General features: G+C 34.7%; 1 long non-coding RNA gene across 6 annotated transcripts in view; it reads left to right on the plus strand.

The window, feature by feature from the left end:
• The window catches only part of LOC136029892 (uncharacterized), a 268,714-nt gene that overhangs the window by 59,957 nt on the left and 186,310 nt on the right, over positions 1-22,447 (plus strand). For all 6 annotated transcript variants that reach the window (XR_010618137.1, XR_010618134.1, XR_010618136.1 and 3 more), the window contains one exon: positions 13,871-14,040. This is a non-coding gene — a long non-coding RNA (uncharacterized LOC136029892). The remainder of the gene's footprint in view (positions 1-13,870; positions 14,041-22,447) is intronic.

A 22,447-nucleotide genomic window follows, 5' to 3' on the forward strand; every position in this document is an offset into this window, starting at 1 on the left:
GGGACGAAACATGGTGGAAAAAATAAACACAAGTCCTAGATAGATGATTGACATAAACGGAACGGATCTGCTCTCTTTGGGGTAGTTGGGGGGGGGGCGGTGTATTTCTGAAAAATTAAAAAAATGAGGTATTTTTAACTTACGAACGGGTGATCGGATCTCAATGAAATTTGATATTTAGAAGGATATCGTGGCTCAGAGCTCTTATTTTAAACCCGACCGGATCTGGTGAAATTGGGGGGGGGGAGTTGGGAGAGGGAGACCTAAAACTTGGAAAACACTTAGAGTGGAGGGATCGGGATGAGACTTGGTGGGAAAAAAACATGAGTCCTAGATACATGATTGACATAACCAGAACGGATCCGCTCTCTTTGGGGTAGTTGGGGGGGGGGGTTAATTCTGAAAAATTAGAAAAAATGAGGTATTTTTAACTTACGAACGGGTGATTGGATCTCCATGAAATTTAATATTTAGAAGGATATCGTGTCTCAAAGCTCTTATTTTAAATCCTGACCGGATCTGGTGGCATTGGGGGAAGTTTGGGGTGGGGAAACCTAAAATGATGGAAAACGCTTAGATTGGAGGGATTGGGATGAAACTTGGTTGGAAAAATAAGCAGAAGTCTTGTATACGTGATTTACATAATTGGAACGGATCCGCTCAATTGGGGGGAGGGGTAATTCTGAAAAATAAGAAAAAATGACGTATTTTTAACTTACGAAGGAGTGATCGGATCTTAATGAAACTTCATATTTAGAAGGACCTCGTAACTCAGATATCTTATTTTAAATCTCAACCGGATCAAGCGTAATTGGGGGGGGGGGCAGTTGGGGGGACCGGAAATCTTAGAAAATACTTAAAGCGGTGAGATCAGGATGAAACTGGATGGGAAGAATAGAAACCTGTCTAAGATACGTGACTGACATAACTGGACCGGATCTGCTCTCTTTGGTGGAATTGGGGGGGGGGTAATTTTGAAAATTGAGGTATTTGTAACTTACGAAAGGATGACCAGATCTTAATGAAATTTGATATTTAGAAGGATCTTGTGCTTTAAAGTTGTAATTTCAAATTCCGACCAGATCCTGTGACATTCGGGGGAGTTGGAGGGGGAAACCGGAATTCTTGGAAAGCATGAAAATTGGGGTATTTTTATCTTACGAATAGATGATTGGATCGTAATGAAATTTGATTTTTAGAAGGAATTCATGTCTCAGAGCTCTTATTTCAAATCCCGACCAGATCTTTTGACATTGGGGGTGAGTTGAAGGGGGAAATCTTGGAAAAACACTTGGAGTGGAGGAGTCGGGATGAAGCTTGGTGGATAGAATAAACAAATGTCCTTGATACGTGATTGACAGAATCATACTGGATTCGCTCTCTTTGGGGGAGTTGGTGGGAGGGGTTCAGTGATTTGGCGAGTTCGGTGCTTCTGGACGTGCTAGGGCGATGAAAATTGGTAGGCGTGTCAGGGAGCTGCACAATTTGACTTGATAAAGTCGTTTTTCCAGATTCGACCATCTGGGGGGCAAAAGGGAGAGGAAAAATTAGAAAAAATTGGGGATTTATAACTTACGAGTGGGTGATCGGATCTTAATGAATTTTGATATCTAGAAGGACTTTGTGACTCAGAGCTCCTATTTTAAATCTTGACCGGCATTAAGCCTCTTATTTTCCTTTTTAAATCAATTTATTGATTCATAGAATTTTGTTAGAGCTCATACCATATGATTTCTTGGCTCTTAGCTCTTCTCGCCTCGTCACAAGTGCCATATGAGCTCTTAGCTCTTGTATAATGTTTTCTACATTGTAGTATTGATTCCTTTATGTGTGTTACTAAATATAATCAGTAATTCCGCTTTCTTACCGCGTGCGTAGTTTTCTCTGCTGAGTAGTTGAGTTATGTTACGTTAAATATTACCTTTCATACATAAACACGTCCTTTCGGAATAGGCTGAAGTGAAAATCCATAAAACAACCATATTCATCGTCTAAAATCATCAACATTATTATCAGCCAACGTTCAAATGGGGATAAGCCCATTTAATAGACAGTAAAAACAGATACAAAAGTCTGGAAATTGTCACTGCTTAACAATTGGACTTATCCCCCATTTGAACTTTTATTGTTTCTGCTGTCTAATAAATGAACCTATCCTTATTGGAACGTTTATTTCAATATATCCAGACTTTTGTATCTGTTTTCAATGCCTAATAAATGGACTTATTCCCATTTGAAATTTTCTTTTTTTACCAGTAAACTATTCAAAAATTAAAAGAAACGGAATAGAGATAAAGATTCAAGCTCTGATCAAGTGTGAAAGGCTTTCTTGGAAAAGTTTGTTAATCTATTTTCAAAATATAGCAACTTCTCATCCAGAAATCCAATTTTTACACCGCTTTATTGAAGGTAATTTTGTAGATCACATAAGCCTGCTGCCATGGCAAAAACAAATTCAAGAAATAAAGTTCTGCTGTTTTAGTCCATGTTGTCTGGTTTTTGGATTTCACTTCCTCACATTTTGGTTTATTCGTTTTTTCTCTTGGCTTTCCCTATTGTTTGGTTATACGCAAGTTGTCTCGTCCGCATTTTTGACATTTTCTTCTAATTTCTCGGATAGTTCAGAAGAAGAGAGGCGGTTGTCATCCTGAAATATTAATTTTTGCGTCCAGTTTGCGTCCAATTTTTGCTTTCTTCGGCATAAAAAAAAACCGTCTTAATTTCTTCAAATTTATTTTTGCATAATTTACATTTCTAAACAGAAAAGGAGAAAGTGGAAAGTAGAAAGGGTTTACTTATTCTACTTAACACTGGTTACGGTACAGTCAAAATCTGCCCCATTAGGTAGAATAACATAACGTAAAGCCTTAATTTATGTGAAAGGCCCTACGGCTTAGTGTGAAAGAACTATAACTGTGGGATTTGAGTTTTGTGAACAGGCCCTTGCCTCAATTTAGTGGTGATCAGCCATTGCACGACGTCATTTGAAGACAAGTCATTTGATCTTAATTTTATCTTCCAGTACAGTCGTTTTTATAGTTTGCAGAAATGCCACTGATTTCAGAATTATTTTCCAATGTTTCATGTTTCTAGCTTGAATAGTTCAGCCGTATATTCAGTATTCAGTTTATCCAGTATAGATAAGTTCACTGAATAAACCTTCAGTTTTTTTAAACTGAATATTTATTTAGTAAACATTTATTGAGTATGGATATGGGTATGTCATTATTAGTTTCTTTCTTCAAAGTAAGATTCATGGCGCCAACAATATTATGTGCGAGTTATGTGCCATTCGCCAATTACTAGTATTGAAGGCAATTATATAATTGTCATATGGGTAAATAGTTGGCTAATTATCAAGTAATTGGCCTTATGAGGTACATCGAATAGTATTGTAACATCTTGGTAAACTGCTTGTCACCCATCCATTTTTAGATCTGAGAAGGTGTTGATGCCCAGTTATGTAAAAATCAGATAAAAATTCAATGTTTAATTTTGAAAGAAACGCCCTTGGGAGGGGGGGGGCTGTAAATTGTTTAAAACAGGTGGGTTAGATGACAGATTCATTAAATCATGATAAAACTTATTAAAATCTTAATATTTTAGGGGAGGGATGTCATGAAGCCCTTTGCCTTGCTCTATGGCGCCTAATTAAATTATAATTTACCTTTTTATAATTTATTTGGTCAAGCGGTACCTATGTGTTAGTGAGTACACACTCGAGAATTAGGTTCTATAAAATCATACAACAACCAGTTTTTTGCTGTTTGTATACGGAGACAACTAGCTTCGGCTCAGTGGAAAACTATATTGTAGCTATATTTCAATAAATATTTAGTTGGTATTTTGGTTATGTTAGGCTACATCTTGCATGCAGCCATGCTATACTCGACCTCTACCCCCTCTCAATGTGCAAATATATAGCCCAAATTATATATATCCTATCTATATTCCAAGCGTCTCAGTTGTTTCAACCCCGTACCTGTAGATCCAAATTCTCAAGTGCGTACTGGCTAATAGATAATTACCGGTCTAGCTATGTCAAATCACTTTTATCACGAAAATCATATAAAAAATGGCATTCATACCCCATACAAGTTTTGTGGTATCAATTTCAATTGATGTATAAACTTATTTAAATAATTATAAAATTTAAGCTTTTAAGTTTTTGTTCGATCTTGTGACAGACCTTGTGGCATTCGGCGATCTTGTGGCATTTTTTGAAAAACATTAAAAAGTGTAATCCCAACTGCACTTGAAGATCTAACAAGCTTTAGCTAGTACATCCAAAATTAATTGGCAGAAATGGTGCCACATTAATGTGTGAAACAGAGATGGATTTTAAAATTTGTCTAAGTATTTTGGTTTATACTTATGTCGGGAAAATTATGCAATAATATTTGATAATGAATATGTTTGCCTCGCCAAAAAGAGATATAAAAACAGCTACAGCTTGATTTAGTTACATAGGTCAAAAAGGTTGTTCAATTTATTCACGTCCTTAGGAGTTATTTAAAGGAAAAACAATAATGGCAAATTAAAACGTCAGCCAATGTGGCACAATCTTTGCCAATTAATTTTGTATATACTAGCCAAAGCTTGTTAGATCTTAAAGTGCAGTTGGGATTACACTTTTTAATGATTTTTAAAAATGCCAATAGCTGTCTGTCACATGATCGAATAAAAAAATAGAACAGCTTAAATTTTATAATTAGTTAAATAAGTTTATGACATCAATTGAAATTGATGTCATAAAACTTGGATGTTGTATGAATGGCATACTTCATATGCTTTTCGTAATAAAAGTGTGTTGACATAGCTAGACCAGTACTTATCTGTTAGCCAGTACGCACTTGAGAATTTGGATCTACAGGTACGGGGTTGAAACAACCGAGACACTTGGAAGATAGATAGGATATAGATAATTTGGGCTATATATTTGCACATTAGGAGGGAATAGGAGTCGAATATAGCGTGGCTGCATGCAAAATGTAGCCTAACCTAACTAAAATACCAACTAAATATTTATTGAAATATAGCTACAATGTAGTTTTTCACTGAGCCGAAGCTAATTGCCTCCGTATACAAATAGCAATAAACCGGTTATTGTCTAATTTTATAGATCCTAATTCTTGAGTGTGTACTGGCTAACAGATAAGTACCGCTAGACCAGATAAACTATAAAAAGGTAAATTATAATTTAATTAGACACCATAGAGAAAGCAAAGGGCTTCATGACATCCCCCCCAAATATTAAAATTTTAACAAGATTTTATCATTATTTACTATGTCTTTCATGTCAGCACCCACCTTTCAGAAACATTTATTGTTACTGACAGGAATTACTCTTGAACAGCCTCAGTTTCAGCTTCAAAGAGAAATTGGCACTTCTCCAAACGTTTCTTAACTTATCAAAGGCGCTTCCTGCGCATGCTATACGCTGGAAACTTCATACTCGGGGCTTCCATCGATGCTCACTAGAATCCCTGGATATCTAAACATCTCTTCCTCTTCAATTTCCTTTGCTTTAACTGTCAGTGGCTCAGTAGATAGTTTATTCACAATATTGCAGATGAGTTTCGTCTTTTGCGTGCTTATTACCAAACCTATTCGTTCACCTACTTTCGAGGATCCATTTATGTAGTGCTGAAGCTCTCTCTTAAGTGAGAAAGGAGCGTTATATCGTCTGCGAAGTCTGCATCAAACAAAGTGCGATTTTGATTCAACTGGATGCCACCTAGGAAGTTGCACCTCCGCAGGATAAATCAATGAGCATTGTAAACAGTACTGGGGGCAGAATGCAACCCATGTCGAACGCCTGAGTTGACTTTGAACCACTCTGTCAAGCCCCCATCATCAGTTCAAATAGCACACATTTCTTCATTATATAACGCCATCATTATTCTGACAATTTTATCAGGGAAGCCATTGTAGCGCAATACTTTCACGGTGAATCTTCATTAAGTATTCTAAGACTATAGATCAAGTCACCACATGACCTACTTAGTTGGATGATTATGGCGTTAACATTTTTTTTTGGATGCGATTCAATAGTACTTGGCAGAGGACTTTGCTTCTTGCAGACGGTAGGGATTGCATCACCTCGCCAGGTGTTGCAATCAATAGTTCTACCCTTCTTAAATAGTTTCACTATATCCCTTTTCTTCCAATCTGTGGGAATATCCTCACTATCCCATATCTGCAATAACACTTGATGAAGCGGCTCAGCTGGAACACCAGTACCATATTTCAATAGTTCAGGATGTATACCATCGATGCCAGCTGCTTTTCAATTCTTTAGTTTACGTAGTACTGTCTTTACTTCATGTGAACTAATTGGCTCTGTACTCATGTCTAATTAAAAAAGGGGTGGACCATCTGGGCGTCTGTAAGATCTGCAGGAGGGGCAAAGCTAAATATTTCGTGGGAATACTCTTTCCATCTATTATCTATTTATTCTTTGCATTTTAGCAGTCGTCCCGATTTACTCTCAATCACAGTAGCAGGCTTTCTGAAATCTCCTGTGATCCCTTTTGTTATGTGATATCTCCTGCTATCACCTTTACTAGGAGCAGCTTAGACTTCGGCAGCTTTGGCCTCGAAGAACAGACGTCTATTTGCTCTAGTTGACCGTTTTACAGCCTTGTGGGCTTCTCTGTACTTATTCCTTAGATGGTCCTTATATTCAGAAGAGGCACTGAGGTCACAGGAGTCTAGTTGAATTTTCACCTCTTTCCTCACCGACAGAAATTTCCAAGAAGAATCATTTATCCACTGTTCCCTTTTCTTTTTAGCAAAACCAAGAGTCTCTTCATCCACACTTTGCACATTTTCCACGATCTTGGTCCATATTTCACCAGCAGATACTGTCCTCTTCTCGCAAACAAGGCTAGAAAACTTATTGGAGAGGAATAGACAACAGTTTTGTCGAAAGTCATTGTCCCTTAGCTTCTGCACATCAAATGTTCTAATAGTTCTTTTGTACTTCACAATGTTCTTTAGCTTCAGCTTGAAACAGGAGATCACTATTTGGTGATCAGAGAACAAATCAGCACCACGAAAGGAACACCCGTCCTCCAAACATGGTCTACATTGCTTCCTGATCAAGGGGCTGATCCTGATCAATTTGGCTTCTTGTCACTCCATCAGCAGAATTCGAAGTATACTTGTGAATTTCCCAGTGGGGAAACGACCAATAATTAGGCCACTCCTATTTAATAATAAGAGGGGGACCTCGATGAGCGACCTGAAAAACGTCATAGAGAATTGGGATTGAGAATATGTTAGGCCGTGATAAAGTCCCAATTACGACTGACCTCCTTAACTCCTATGCAGTAAATATGACGTACCCTTACTGTGGCAACTTGTGATAACGTTTGATTGAGTGGTTTGATTTGAATTAATCTATATCTTTTCTTTCATTTTCTTTTATATACCCCATCTGTTTTTCTTTGTATGATGGGAAACAGGATAACTACATACACATTTAAAGGTAAGAAAAGCTTTCAATACTAAGACAGTCTCAAGTTTGTTTGGTTTGTTCGGCAAGTCAATTATCTAGAAGCTATGTCAATTGGCTTACAGAGAGGATTCACGGAGGTTGGTTATGATCGACAGTAACAACACTTGAGTTCAAAAAACTCTATTACTTCCTTTTTTATATAGTGAGCTCCTAGCATTGATCAACCTTATGCTACATAGCAATTAAATAAAAACAAATTCTGTATTCAGCAATATTACAACTTAAATATTACAACTCCGCCTTTTTGTATCCAATTTTTTAGTGAACCAGCTTCTGCAGCCGCAGCCACTGTAGATAACTCGCTTAAGCCCTTATAAGCTGCTTAAGACTTTATCTTGTTGTTCATATTACACCGTAAAACACATCCTATTATATTATAGCTTAAGACTTAACGCTGCGTTAATTAATCTTACGGATCAAACTTTGCCCGTGACATAAGCAGTTCTAGTAGATCTGAGCTCCTGATAAAAATCAATTTTAGTTTATGCTACGTTGTGTAAAAGTCAGTGTGGTAACAAAACAGTGGTATCCTTGGTTGGAATCAACAATTTCTTAGGATAAATTAGGAAAATTTTCAAGAAAACCTCTCACCCTTAATCTAAGTATTCAATCCGCTGTTTAATTTTTAAATAGTTTACTTTTGAGGATTGTGAAGGTCTTAGTCATTCACTAATATGGTTTTGCGGGATTTTTTTATGTTTGCCTAATGTTGTTGGGACTTGTTTAGCTTAGATTAAATAAAAAAACAATTTTTTTAACTGCATGTAAGGAGCGACATTAAAAGTTAGAACGAACAGAAATTAATCCGTATATGAAAGGGTTTGTCCCCCACTCAGCGCCCCGCTTTTTACGCTAAAGTTTGACTCCTTCTCACAAACCTACTTTTAAAAAAATTATCTTAGCGTAAAGAGCGAGGCGTTGAGGACAAGCCAATAAAATGTGAAAAAAATTGTCTAAGTATGAAAAGGTATACTTAGCATACCGTAGATTAACTGCTTAGAGTAGAAAATTAAGTATCTAGTGTGAAAGACGTTAATTCTGAATTGTTTCTATGAGACATTAATCTATTCTTTTAATAATATATTTCAATTTAAAGTTATGAACGATATTAAATCTTAAAACGAACAGTGATTATTCTGAATAATCTGAAAAATGCCTTTCCTCTCAGTACCACACTCTTAACACTAAAATCTTAATATTGCTTGTGAAGTTCTGATTCGTCGCTCTTTGCTTTATATAAATTAAATAAAAAAAACAAGTTTTTTTCAATTAAAAGTAAGGAGCGACATTAAAACTTAAAACAAACATAAATTATTTCGTACATGAAAGGGGCTGTCCCTTCCTCAACGCCCCGCTCTTTGTGCTATAGTTTTTTATTGTTTTAAAAGGTATCAGTACCGCACTCTTTACACTAAAATCTTAATATTGCTTGTGAAGTTCTGATTCGTCGCTCTTTGCTTTATATGAATTAAATAAAAAAAACAAGCTTTTTTTAATTGAAAGTAAGGAGCGTCATTAAAACTTAAAACAAACAGAAATTATCTCGTACATGAAAGGGGCTGTCCCTTCCACAACGCCCCGCTCTTTACGCTAAAGTTTTTTATTGTTTTATATATGAATATATGAATAATTCACATATGAATAATTTTTGTTCGTTTTAAGTTTTAATGTCGCTCCTTACTTTAAGCGAAGAAAACTTGTCTTTTTTTATTTAATTTCTGAACATTTTTGAATTAATGCAAGTTTTGAATTTGGCTCACCGTACATTAATAATTAAAACACGATTTGCATATCAATTGTACTTTTTTTTCGGCTAAATGGCTTTCTCAAAGTTTTAATCGGACGATTTTGAGATAAAAGGGTGGGGAGAGGGCTTAGTTGCCCTCCAATTTTTTGGCTACTTAAAAAGGCCCTTTGAACTTTTAACTTTATTTACGAACGTTTTTATTAGTAATTAATATGCGTTACTTACGAATTAACTTACGTATCGAATTTCTATGCTCGTATAGTTTTATTATGTTTATGAGGGGATTCGCCCCCTCGGCAATACCTCGCTCTTTACGCTAAAGTTTGAATTGTGTTTCTGTTCTTTAATAATGACCCTGGATTACAAAGGCCATTTAATTAGGATATATAGCTCCTTTGAAATTACTAAAAATACTTCAGCGTAAAGAATGAGGTATTTAGGTGGGGATGAACCTCCTCGTATACGTAATAATTTCCGTTTGTTTTAAGTTTTAATGTTGCACCTTACTTTCTGTTGAAAAAACTTTTTAAACTTTTTAAAAACTTTAAAAACTTTAAAACTTTTTTTATTTAATTTCTCATTGTTTTTTAAATAATGCTGGAAAATCCAGCACCTCCTTCATAGAAATTCTCTTCCTCCATGATAAATTCCTGCATGGAGAGATCCTCCCGCGTAACACCCTCAAAAGTCATATTTTACAGCCCTTCCCCCGGGGCTCCGGGGGATTAAGTCGTCCTTAAAAATGTAGTTATTAGATTTTTCGACTATGCGAACATAATGGCTATTTCAAAATTTTGATCCGGTGACTTTCGGAAAAAAGCATGGGGAGCCTAGTTGCCCTCCAATCACATAAAAAGAGATACGAACCTGATACGCTGAATTTGATGGAGTGATTTTATTATATAAGTCTTAGGCGGTGTTTCTCTTTTTTTGAAAATAAGGCAAATTTTCGCTGGCTCGTAACTTCTGATGGATATGACTGAACTTGATGAAACTTATAAATATCTATTGGTATCAAAATTCCGTTTTTTAGAGTTTTGGTTACTATTGAGCCAGGTCGCTCCTTAATACAGTTCGTTACCACAAATTGTTTGATACAAAACTTTCTTTGAATTCAATAAGGAATTCATTGCCAAGTAGAACTTTTTTATTACTGCTTTATACAAACTCGGTGCTTTTGTGCATACATTCCAGTCATAATCTAAACAAATTTTTATCTAATTTCTTGAATTTATATTGAAATTGCACCTGTTCAGATTCTATACTGTCCCTCGCCCTTGTTTATGTTCTCTTTGAATTTAAACTTGAAAGTTTATTTTTCTTTGGAAGTCCACTTTCAAACATCAGATTACGTAAAGGAAAGAACTGTCACGTCTTACGTCTGTGTTTGAAAAGTGCATCTTGATTGCTTATAGAGACTCTCACCAGAAGATATTTCAGCACGAGGCAGTGAAGGATTATTTTTTAAGGCCCCTACCCTCTGCATAGGTATTATTGAAGCTATTAAGAATACTCAATTAAGTTATACAACTAATTTCTGATAAGGTTGTTAAAAACAGTGCTGAACTTAATGGTGTAGATTACATCAAAATCATACTCTTTTTGGGAGATAATTTCCTTTTTGTGTAATTACACATATATTTTCTAATCTTTTTTCCAGCGACAACTTCAAAATTTATTATATTGGAATCATGTTCAGACTTGGTATAGACAGTAAATTTTTTTACATATTGTTATGAAATCTACTTTTCAAGTGTTACAGTTTTTGTTAACTTAGACTACATGTTAAGGTTTTCCAAACTAAAAAAGATAGTTGGCGACGGGTTCCAAAACAATCAAGAGAGTACCTTGACAAAATGGAATTTATTACTTTGACCCAAATTCATCACTTTGCCCGGATCAATCTTAGTTTGAAATCATACAAGGTGTAAAAATTAGATCTTTTTTTTATGAATTAGAAGTGTTTAGTCGCTATTGATTGGTGTTGCTCTTTACTTATTGTTTATTATCATTAATAGATTAAAATATGCATTTTTGGAGACTCTGGGTGACTCCAGCTCTTGCGTTAAAATTATTTGGATGGCTCTAGTATCAAATATACGATTGAACATATAATTTGACCAGAAAGCATTTTTGTAACATTCATGAATCCCATATGGGAGGATTCACAGTGCTCCGTCCTACGACTCCTACGGAGCGTCCCTTACATCTTAGGATTTTAACCTCCAGATCAATATATATATATATATATATATATATATATATATATATATATATATATATATATATATATATATATATATATATATACATATATATATGTATATATATATATATATTTATATATATATATATATATATATATATATATATATATATATATATATATATATATATATATATATATATATATATATATATATATATATACTAGCTGTCAGGTTTACCGACTCTCGAACATGCAACATATAATTGTCCATGGGAAAAACAATCTGTATTCAGATCTATACCTCAGTATTCTAATGATTGCCCTTGAGCTTTGTTGATGGTGATTGCTAATCGAACATTCCCTGTGTCCCCGTCGTCATTTATATATCCCCCTGTGCCCCCAGGCGTCCCCGTTGTTGTTGTTTCCCTGTGTCCTGGTCGTCATTTGTGTCCCGGTGTCCCCGTCTGAAATTTCTCTTTGAGTGTCGCGGTAGTCATTTATATTCCCTGTGTCCCGGTGTCCCGGTGTCCCGGTCGTCATTTTTGTCCCGGTCGTCATTTGTGTTCCGTTGTCCCAGTCTGTAATTTCTCTTTGAGTGTCCTGGTCGTCATTTATATTCCCTGTGTCCCGGTCGTCATTTCTGTCCCGGTGCTTTGTTGATGGTGATTGCTAATCGAACATTCCTTGTTTGTCCCGGTCGCTTTCTCTTTGAGTGTCCCGGTCGTCATTTATATTCCCTATGTCCCGGTGTCCCGGTCGTCATTTGTGTCCCGATGTCCCAGTCTGTAATTTTGTGGTAATATACGGTGTAAAAATTCACCGTATCTGGTCGTATATATATATATATATATATATATATATATATATATATATATATATATATATATATATATGTATATATATATATATATATATATATATATATATATATATATATATATATATATATATATATATACGTATAGATAAGTATAATTTTATAGGCCAACAGAACTGTTTAAAAAACAACATCACAAATAGGTACATGTTTCTTACGGGTAAAGTTCAGAAAGCAAGTGCTACAAATGTAAAACAGAAAAACAAATCAAAGGAGAGATGCCCAAAAAGGAAATCAAAAGAAAATGGTGACAGGGGATGTTCAAAAATGAACGCCACCTGAGCAAATGAAAGTATGGGAACACACAAGACGAAAATCAGTAGGCAAAAAGGAAATGTGGATTTGATAAAAAAAAGAAGCATGACTCAGATAAAGATGAATAAAAATGAAAAAAACATGAACAAAAAGAAGTTTGATTTGAAAATGGGTGTTGGTAGGTGCCATATATGGGGTAAAGGAAGAAAAGTAAAAATATATTCAGAAAAGGAAAATTCTAAAGGAGAAACGGACAAGGTGATGACCAATAATGAAGGCTACTTTTGCAAAAAAGAAATTCTAGTGCACTGAGATAAAATGGTAAAACGAAAGTAAAGAGATTTGAGAAAAAAAAACAGACGTATACAAAAATTAAATTACAAGAGGAAATTGAAAGGGGACGTCAAAAATGAATACTCCATTCACCAAAAAACAAACGAAGATTCACAAACAGGCAAGATAGATCTGAAAAAAGTGAACGCCACGCAGGCACAAAATGACTACAACTGAAAAAAAAAAACTCACATAACGTGAAAAACCACCATAACCCCTGGAAAAAATCCCCTTTACTTCAACTTCCTTCTTCAACCTCGCTCCTCTTGTTCTGCTTCAACGAAAAACCCTTTTCCCAATAAATGTTCCAGTGAAAGATAAGGAATAATTTCCGTCCCTTACATTGTTGAAATGGTAAATAAATGAGCCCCCCCCCTCTTTAGTCACTTTATAATTGTTATATGTTTATTTTGCAAATTCTAAGCTTTCTTCTTATAGTTTTTTTTTTATAAACCATGGTGTGTTTTGCAGGGTTAAATCAAAATACTAAATTGTCTCTGTGTTTTTATTTGGCTTATTCCCTTTTAATAGCGCTAATTTAAACGTTTTTTACTTTTTTTTACCATCTTTTTGACATTTTGATATTTTTTTTCTGGACCTTTGTGTTTGATTGTTTTGTTTGTGTGATTTTTCACTCCAGAATATGAATTTGGCCCATTTTTCAGCCAGGTTTGTGATAGCCATTATTCAGAAATAAAATCCTACATTATCCTTAGTGAAGCTTTCCTATTTCTCCCAAAACAGACATTTTTCTAGGATTTTTAAGAAATGCTATAATTTCTTCATGCTTAATGAACCCCTCCAAAATAATTGTTCCAACATGTCTCTAAGAACGAAGTCGTTCCAGTTGTCTTTTCCTTAATTACTATAAGAAAAACATTCAAATAAAGCAGAGACGAAAGCCTTAATCCCTATTTTTTTTTCTAGGTTTCTCGTTAAGCGACAATCGATGAAAGACATTAACACGGAGCCATTCAGCTGATGGAATCTTTTATTTGACTATCGAAGGGCTGTAAAGAAGAGAAAATATGGATGGGATAATCTCATTCATTCTTGACTTCCTTTCGTCTTTGCGGTGGAGATCATTTTTGAATAAGGTAAGTTCAGAGATTGATTGGAAACATAAAATTGTCATTGTCATCATCGTTGTAGCATGTCTGATATTATTTTCCGTAGTGACGGTGGTAAGTTACTGGTTAACCATGTGACGATTGTTCGCTACTGCTTCTTAGGCTCAGATTGTTTTGATCTCTGTAAGTTTGAAGAGGGACTTAGACATAAAATTGGTGTTATAATCATAATTAGATTTGTGATGACTTTTAAAATTACTTTAGTGGTAATGATCATGAAATGGTTTAGACTATGTCCATAAGGTTGTTCATTGTTCATTTTCATTCCTACGAGGAAGATCCCTTTTGAATGTGGTATGATAGGAGCATAAAATTAGCTATTGTTAGCGTCACAATATCCATTATAAATTTATTATGGTAAGTTCAGAGATTGATTGGAAACATAAATTTGTTATTGTCATCATCGTTGTAGCATGATAAGTTTTTACACCTGATAATATTCTCCGTAGTGACGGTGGTAAGTTACTGGTTAACCATGTGACGATTGTTCGCTACTGCTTCTTAGGCTCAGATTGTTTTGAACTCTGTAAGTTTGGAGATGGACTTAGACATAAAATTGGTGTTATAATCATAATTAGATTTGTGATGACTTTTAAAATTACTTTAGTGGTAATGATTATGAAACGGTTTAGACTATGTCCATAAGGTTGTTCATTGTTCATTTTCATTCCTACGAGGAAGATCCTTTTTGAATGTGGTATGGTAGGAGCATAAAATTTAGCTATTGTTATCGTCACAATATCCGTTATAAACTTATTATGGTAAGTTCAGAGATTGATTGGAAACATAAATTTGTTATTGTCATCATTGTTGTAGCATGATAACTTTTTACATCTGATATTATTTTCCGTAGTAACGGTGGTAAGTTACTGGTTAACCATGTGACGATTGTTCGCTACTGCTTCTTAGGCTCAGATTGTTTTGAACTCTGTAAGTTTGGAGATGGACTTAGACATAAAATTGGTGTTATAATCATAATTAGATTTGTGATGACTTTTAAAATTACTTTAGTGGTAATGATCATGAAACGGTTTAGACTATGTCCATAAGGTTGTTTATTGTTCATTTTCATTCCTACGAGGAAGATCCCTTTTGAATGTGGTATGATAGGAGCATAAAATTAGCTATTGTTATCGTCACAATATCCATTATAAATCTATTATGGTAAGTTCAGAGATAGATTGGAAACATAAATTTGTTATTGTCATCATTGTTGTAGCATGATAACTTTTTACATCTGATATTATTTTCCGTAGTGACGGTGGTAAGTTACTGGTTAACCATGTGACGATTGTTCGCTACTGCTTCTTAGGCTCAGATTTTTTTGAACTCTGTAAGTTTGGAGATGGACTTAGACATAAAATTGGTGTTATAATCATAATTAGATTTGTGATGACTTTTAAAATTACTTTAGTGGTAATGATTATGAAACGGTTTAGACTATGTCCATAAGGTTGTTCATTGTTCATTTTCATTCCTACGAGGAAGATCCCTTTTGAATGTGGTATGATAGGAGCATAAAATTAGCTATTGTTAGCGTCACAATATCCATTATAAATTTATTATGGTAAGTTCAGAGATTGATTGGAAACATAAATTTGTTATTGTCATCATCGTTGTAGCATGATAAGTTTTTACACCTGATAATATTCTCCGTAGTGACGGTGGTAAGTTACTGGTTAACCATGTGACGATTGTTCGCTACTGCTTCTTAGGCTCAGATTGTTTTGAACTCTGTAAGTTTGAAGAGGGACTTAGACATAAAATTGGTGTTATAATCATAATTAGATTTGTGATGACTTTTAAAATTACTTTAGTGGTAATGATTATGAAACGGTTTAGACTATGCCCATAAGGTTGTCCACTGTTCATTTTTATCCCTACGAGGAAGATCCTTTTTGAATGTGGTATGATAGGAGCATAAAATTAGCTATTGTTATCGTCACAATATCCATTATAAATTTATTATGGTAAGTTCAGAGATAGATTGGAAACATAAATTTGTTATTGTCATCATTGTTGTAGCATGATAACTTTTTACATCTGATATTATTTTCCGTAGTAACGGTGGTAAGTTACTGGTTAACCATGTGACGATTGTTCGCTACTGCTTCTTAGGCTAAGATTGTTTTGAACTCTGTAAGTTTGGAGATGGACTTAGACATAAAATTGGTGTTATAATCATAATTAGATTTGTGATTACTTTTAAAATTACTTTAGTGGTAATGAATATGAAACGGTTTAGACTATGCCCATAAGGTTGTCCACTGTTCATTTTCATCCCTACTAGGAAGATCCTTTTTGAATGTGGTATGATAGGAGCATAAAATTAGCTATTGTTATCGTCACAATATCCATTATAAATCTATTTTGGTAAGTTCAGAGATTGATTGGAAACATAAAATTGTTATTGTCATCATCGCTGTAGCATGATAACTTTTTACACCTGATAATATTTTCCGTAATGACGGTGTTAAGTCACTGGTTAACCATGTGACGATCATTCGCTGTCGTTTCTTTGGCTCTGTCGTTTCTTTTGGCTCGGGTTTCAGATTGTTCTGAAACCCGTAAGTTTGGATATGGACTTCTAAGTCCTATATCTTCTATATCTATAGACTTCTATATCTAAAGATATAAAATTGGTGTTATGATTATAATTAGATTTGTGATGACTTTTAAAATTACTTTAGTGGCAATGATTATTAAACAGTTTAGATTATGTCCACGAGGTTGTTCATTGTTCATTTTCATTCCTACGGGGAAGATCTATTTTGAATGCGGAGCATAAAATCGGTTATTGTTATCATCAGAATATCCATAATAAATTTGAAATTACCTTTTTCTGCGGTGGTGGTGATAGGTGAATGGTTAAGGTGTAATGCTTAGCATTTGTAAATGGTTAAGCAGTGTTGTCATGTGATCACCGTTTATTACTTTGGTCTAGATTCTCCTTAATTAGGTAAGCTTGGGCATGGACTGGAACATCAAATTTGTATTCCTATCATGAACGGAAGCTTGACATTTCTTACAGTTTCTTTTTTGTCTTTTTTTTAAGTTTTTCAATCAATCTGCAAACTCTAAGAACAATTTTTCAAATTTTGATAACTTCTATGAAATAGATTCATTTAGCAAAATCATGAATGTTTCTTAGAACACTCATTTGGAATTTTATTATATTGGGTAGGTTGTATATGCCCTTTTTCTTACCATAAGTCCAGTTCTTGTCTTTTGTTACAAGCCAACAAAGTAGAAAAGGTCATGAACCACTGAGAAGAGAAATTTATACCAAGGGTTGTAATCTTTTTGGGCCCCTGACAAACTTGAAAGCAAAAGAAATCATCAAAAATTAAACCACGCCCATTGTTACTCTGTTTCATTTTTTAGTCATATAATGAGACAAATTTTATTTGACATATATCAGTAATTTTCATGATTTATTTATCGTTTGCTCCTACCTATTGTTTTATCTAAGGATTGGAAACAATGGGTTATTATGCTTTAAGAAGCACATAAGTCTGAGCCTGCAGTCCCTCTAAAAAATTATCAAGATGAGTTAATTTTTATTATATTCTGTTGTATTTTCAGTATAATTGGCAGTTTTTACAGTTTTACTAGCCCCCACCCTCCCAAATTTCCTCCCTTCAGGAGATATACTATTGCTTCCATACCTGGTCCAAGGTAGCAGGGTTACAGGTAGGTACAAAATGCAATAAAGAGGGTCTACGAAAGTATATCTGGGAATTAGGTCAATAGCTAAGGCAGAACTGGGAGTCATGGTAGTAGTAGTATCCTCTTTCATTCAAATAATCGATCATATGCGTCCAAGTAGCATTCAGTTGTTCAATTACAACTCAAGAAATCGGCCTTTACCTTGGTATTTTCAATGGAAATACCATTTCGAACATTCGTCTTCTCCTAACAGAGGGCATGAGACGTCACATATTAGCTTCATATGCTTCCATAGTCTCTGCTAAGCTTCATTTCAATCGTCGTTATCTTGCAACGCTGCACAACATTGTTGCTATCTCTCACATCCTCTACATTATTGTTATTTTGCAACGCTGCACAAATTGTTGCTATCTCTCACATCCTCTACATTATCGTTATCTTGCAACGCTGCATAACATTGTTGCTATCTCTCACATTCTCTACATTATCTTTATCTTGCAACGCTGCACAACATTGTTGCTATCTCTCACATCCTCTACATTATCGTTATCTTACAACGCTGCACAACATTGTTGCTATATCTCAAATCCTCTACATTATCGTTATCTTGCAACGCTGCACAACATTGTTGCTATCTCTCATATCCTCTACATTGCACGCTTCTGGAAGGTTCTTACTATTGCTGATAAATTGAAAATCCGCTCCACTTTCTTCAGTTTCGCAAAATACCTACTTAGATATCCAATTTGGACACACAATTCAAAGCTCATCAATGGTCTTTGCATAGCAGATCCTACTATAGCCCTTACTAAACTTACGGAAAAACACAATCAAAAGATTTCAAGACGTGCTTGGAGCCGACTATTTCGTCTCTTAGTTACGTTTTCGTAATTGTACAGTGATATTTTACTTTTTTTTCTTTGTAGTGTTCCGTCATTTATTTTTGTTTGAAGACGGGTTTCCAATAAATAATAACAATAATAATAATAACAATGATTGTTCAGTATATTCATTAGAACGTATCTTTTTTTCATTTTTCATTTCCTGAAGTTCAATTGAAACGAAAAACGTGTCTGCGAAAGTATCTTTGGGAATTTGCTCAAGAATTAATGCAGAACTGGAAGTTATGGTACGAATTATATTCTCTTTCAAACAAATAACCAATTATATGCATCCAAGTAGCACTTGTTCCCTTACAACTAAGATCCTGATGAAATGATTGTTGAGGATATTTCTTAGAACACATGTAAATGGATGAAGGATATTTAGTCATCTCTGGGAACATTTCCTTTTGAAATTATATACCAGAATTAAGAGCAATTATGTTCTAAAACGAATATTAAGAGAATCAATGGTAATCCACTTGAATGTTCCAAATCTCTCTTTTTGAAGAATGAGTCAGTTCTCAGCTGTCTACTAATCTATTAATCTACTAAGCTAATCTATTTGTCAAAGCTTTTCCACTCTATGATAACATAAAGATTTGACAAGCTGGGCCTGCTTAACTCGCGCTAAGTGTAAAATTAACCATATACAATTAGTCTATAATTCAGAAAACTTCCAAAAAATTATAACTCATGACACTAGCAGAAATTTACGTAAAGGAATAAAGAAGCTTGTACATTATTTTTTAAAGTGCTGGGGCTAGAAACAAATAGTATTAAATTAAAAAATAAAATGATTTAAAATAAATAGATTATTGAAAATAAAATTAAAAATAAAACAGCATAAAAATGATTATACTCACTGCATTACAAAAATTATGAGACTTTGAGACTTCGCTGAGACTATTTAATCGAAATTAAACTGGTAATCAAAAACTGACTAGTTAAATTCGTGTAAATGCCCGGATTAAGGTAACTTCTAACACAATTTAAACAGTTTTATTGCACATGGGTTACCAGGGTTCGCTGTTCGACATAATCTAATAATTTTGAATTTTAAACTACAAAGAACAGTGAAAATAAATTCGAATTTTGGACTTGGTTAAGTGGGAACTTATACAACCACATATCAGAGGTGAGTCTCTAGCGTTGCATATAATAAAAAGCTATAAGGCTTCAATGTATTCGCTTTTTTTCTGAAGTCACTTCACATGGAAGGGGTGGCTGTATAAACTTTGGAGGGGGCTCATTCGATGGAAATTAAAATTTATAGTGTCCATTGTAAGTTTCAAAAGTGATCGGAGGGCATCCAGCCCCCCTCTATCCCTCTTTTCCCAAAAGACATCTGATCAAAATTTTGAGTTAGTCAGTTTGTCCATAGGTCAAATAACTATACCTCCGGGGTTGACAAGACACCCCACAAGCCCTGGGGTAAGGTATTCAATGTTTCCAAATGTTAGTAAATGGGGACACGGGGCACGTTTGATCCTCGATCCTTAGAATGGCTTAGAGTATTAAGGCAAAAATTAAAGGAAATGTTGAGAAGGATAACGGAGATAGTCTAAACGCAAATTGTGCATGCTGGTTGTCAAAAGGGAATATCAGCAATATCTAAGGAATGGCTAAGGGTAGGCTATTAAGTTGACGCTTTAAGGGTATGTTAATGGGATGTTCACGAGGGATCGAAGGACAACCAGTTCCCTATTCCCTTTTTAGATACCCCATCATTTACGTCAAAGTAGTCAAAATATCTAATAGCTATGTCTCAGTGGATGCAACACCCCTCCCGAAACCCCTGGGGTAGTAGTTGTAAATTATATCTTGTCCTAGATAACTTCGAAGACCAAACTGCCTTTCCATGACGAAAGTAAAACAGTTCAAAATAGGGATGATACCTTTTTATTGACACTGAATAGATATAAAATTATTTAACTGGATATTTCGAACACATATACAGTGTTCATCATCAGCAGTAAAACTAAAAGACATGAATAAAAACAAACAAAATTTATACCTAATAAACTAATTACATATAGTTTATTGCTCTTATTTTTTTTCAATGCAACAGCGGAGGCAAATCTCTTTGACCTTTTCGGTTCCGGTTCTTTAGAATTATCTGACATATTACATGGACAGAGGTCATAGCTCTTAGGTGAGGTGATATGTACTTTATTTGACCTCAGTAAATTATCATAAATTGAGTTCAATCCAAATTCACCTGTATCTCTGTTTATGGAAATTCTGTTCAACAATCGAAATTAAAAAAATTCTATTCAAGAATAATTGAGCAACGCTGTTGCATTGAAAAAAATAAGAGCAATAAACTATGTAATTAGTTTATTAGGTATAAATTTTGTTTATTTTTATTCATGTCTTTTAGTTTTACTGCTGATGATGAACACTGTATATGTGTTCGAAATATCCAGTTAAATAATTTTATATCTATTCACTGTCAATAAAAAGGTATCATCCCTATTTTGAACTGTTTTACTTTTATATCTTGTCCGTTTTCTACATACAGAATGTATCACTAGAAAAAAAGGGGGATGTTTGCTTCTGGGCGCGTCTGAAAAGGCTAAACGTATTAAGGTAAAAGATCATGGAATGCTGAGGAGCATGTTAAATTGAATCGAAAGACACTATATGCATCCAATGTATCAAAAAGTGCATCCGTAAAAACAGACCGACTGAGGCATTAAGTATTGAAATTTTTGGGCTATGCTGAGGGGGACGTTAAAAAGTCGTTGGGGTAGCCAGAACTCCCATCCCTTTTTTAGCTGCTCTTCCTCAAAATATTCAATAATAATTTTGGAATGGCTCTCTTGTTCAAAGCAGGCCAAAGGTCAAATAACTGAGTCTTTGGAGACGACATAATGCACCATAGCCCCTAGGTCAAGGGTTGTAAGCTATATAAGTTGCCCATTGGTTAAACATAAGGTTGGTTATAAGGAAAAGGAGGCATGTCTGAGCCTGAGTCTCGAAAAATGGATACAGTATTGAGATGAAATTTGGGGGAATGTTGAGGGTATGATGAGCTAAATTAAAAGATGGTATGCGCATTCAAGTGATAAAAAAGGCGTATCTGCAATACTTTATAAATGGTTAAGGGTATTAACTTGAAACATTCAGAGCCACTACCACTGCAGCTTCTGTTGATAGTGACTGCTACTGAGACTACTTGCGACTGCAACTAAGATGACTTGCGATGGTGACTGTTGGCGACTTCGACTACTTGTGACTACAACTACTTGCAGCTCCGACTGCTAGTAACTACGACTGCAACTGCTTTTGACTGGGACTACTTTTTTTAAATACTTCTTCCGGAAACTGTGATAGCTCAAATGATTATATAGCTCTTAAGCCCAGATGTAGTTCAATACCCTATACACCATCACGATACACGATGCACGTGTAGATCCTACACGATAGAGATAAAAATATTGATTTTTTTTGCTACCTTTAAATTTTGCAAATTTCTCAAAGATCTTTGAGAAATTGTGAACGACTTGATACTGAAAATTTTAATTTCTACTAAAAAATGTAACCCTCTCGTAACAAATATTTTCAGCTGAGCTTTATACCTTTTTTAGTAGGAGTATACGCATAGGGGTAATTTTGGTGTTCACTCCCAGAGTGAAAATGAAAATTGGTACGCTCAGCAATTAATTGTTAAAAACGCAAAAATGTGTAAAAATGTGATCTATTCTTCCCTTAGTTATTGTTCTGGCTAAGGGTTTTTATTTTCTTCTTTTATTACATAAATTATGTATAGTATTTTTGGTTCTACAGGAATAGCTTCTGAAAAAAGACACTTCATAGTC

This window comes from Artemia franciscana, chromosome 8, assembly GCF_032884065.1.
Source record: "Artemia franciscana chromosome 8, ASM3288406v1, whole genome shotgun sequence".
In the NCBI taxonomy this organism is placed as follows: Eukaryota; Metazoa; Arthropoda; class Branchiopoda; order Anostraca; family Artemiidae; genus Artemia; species Artemia franciscana.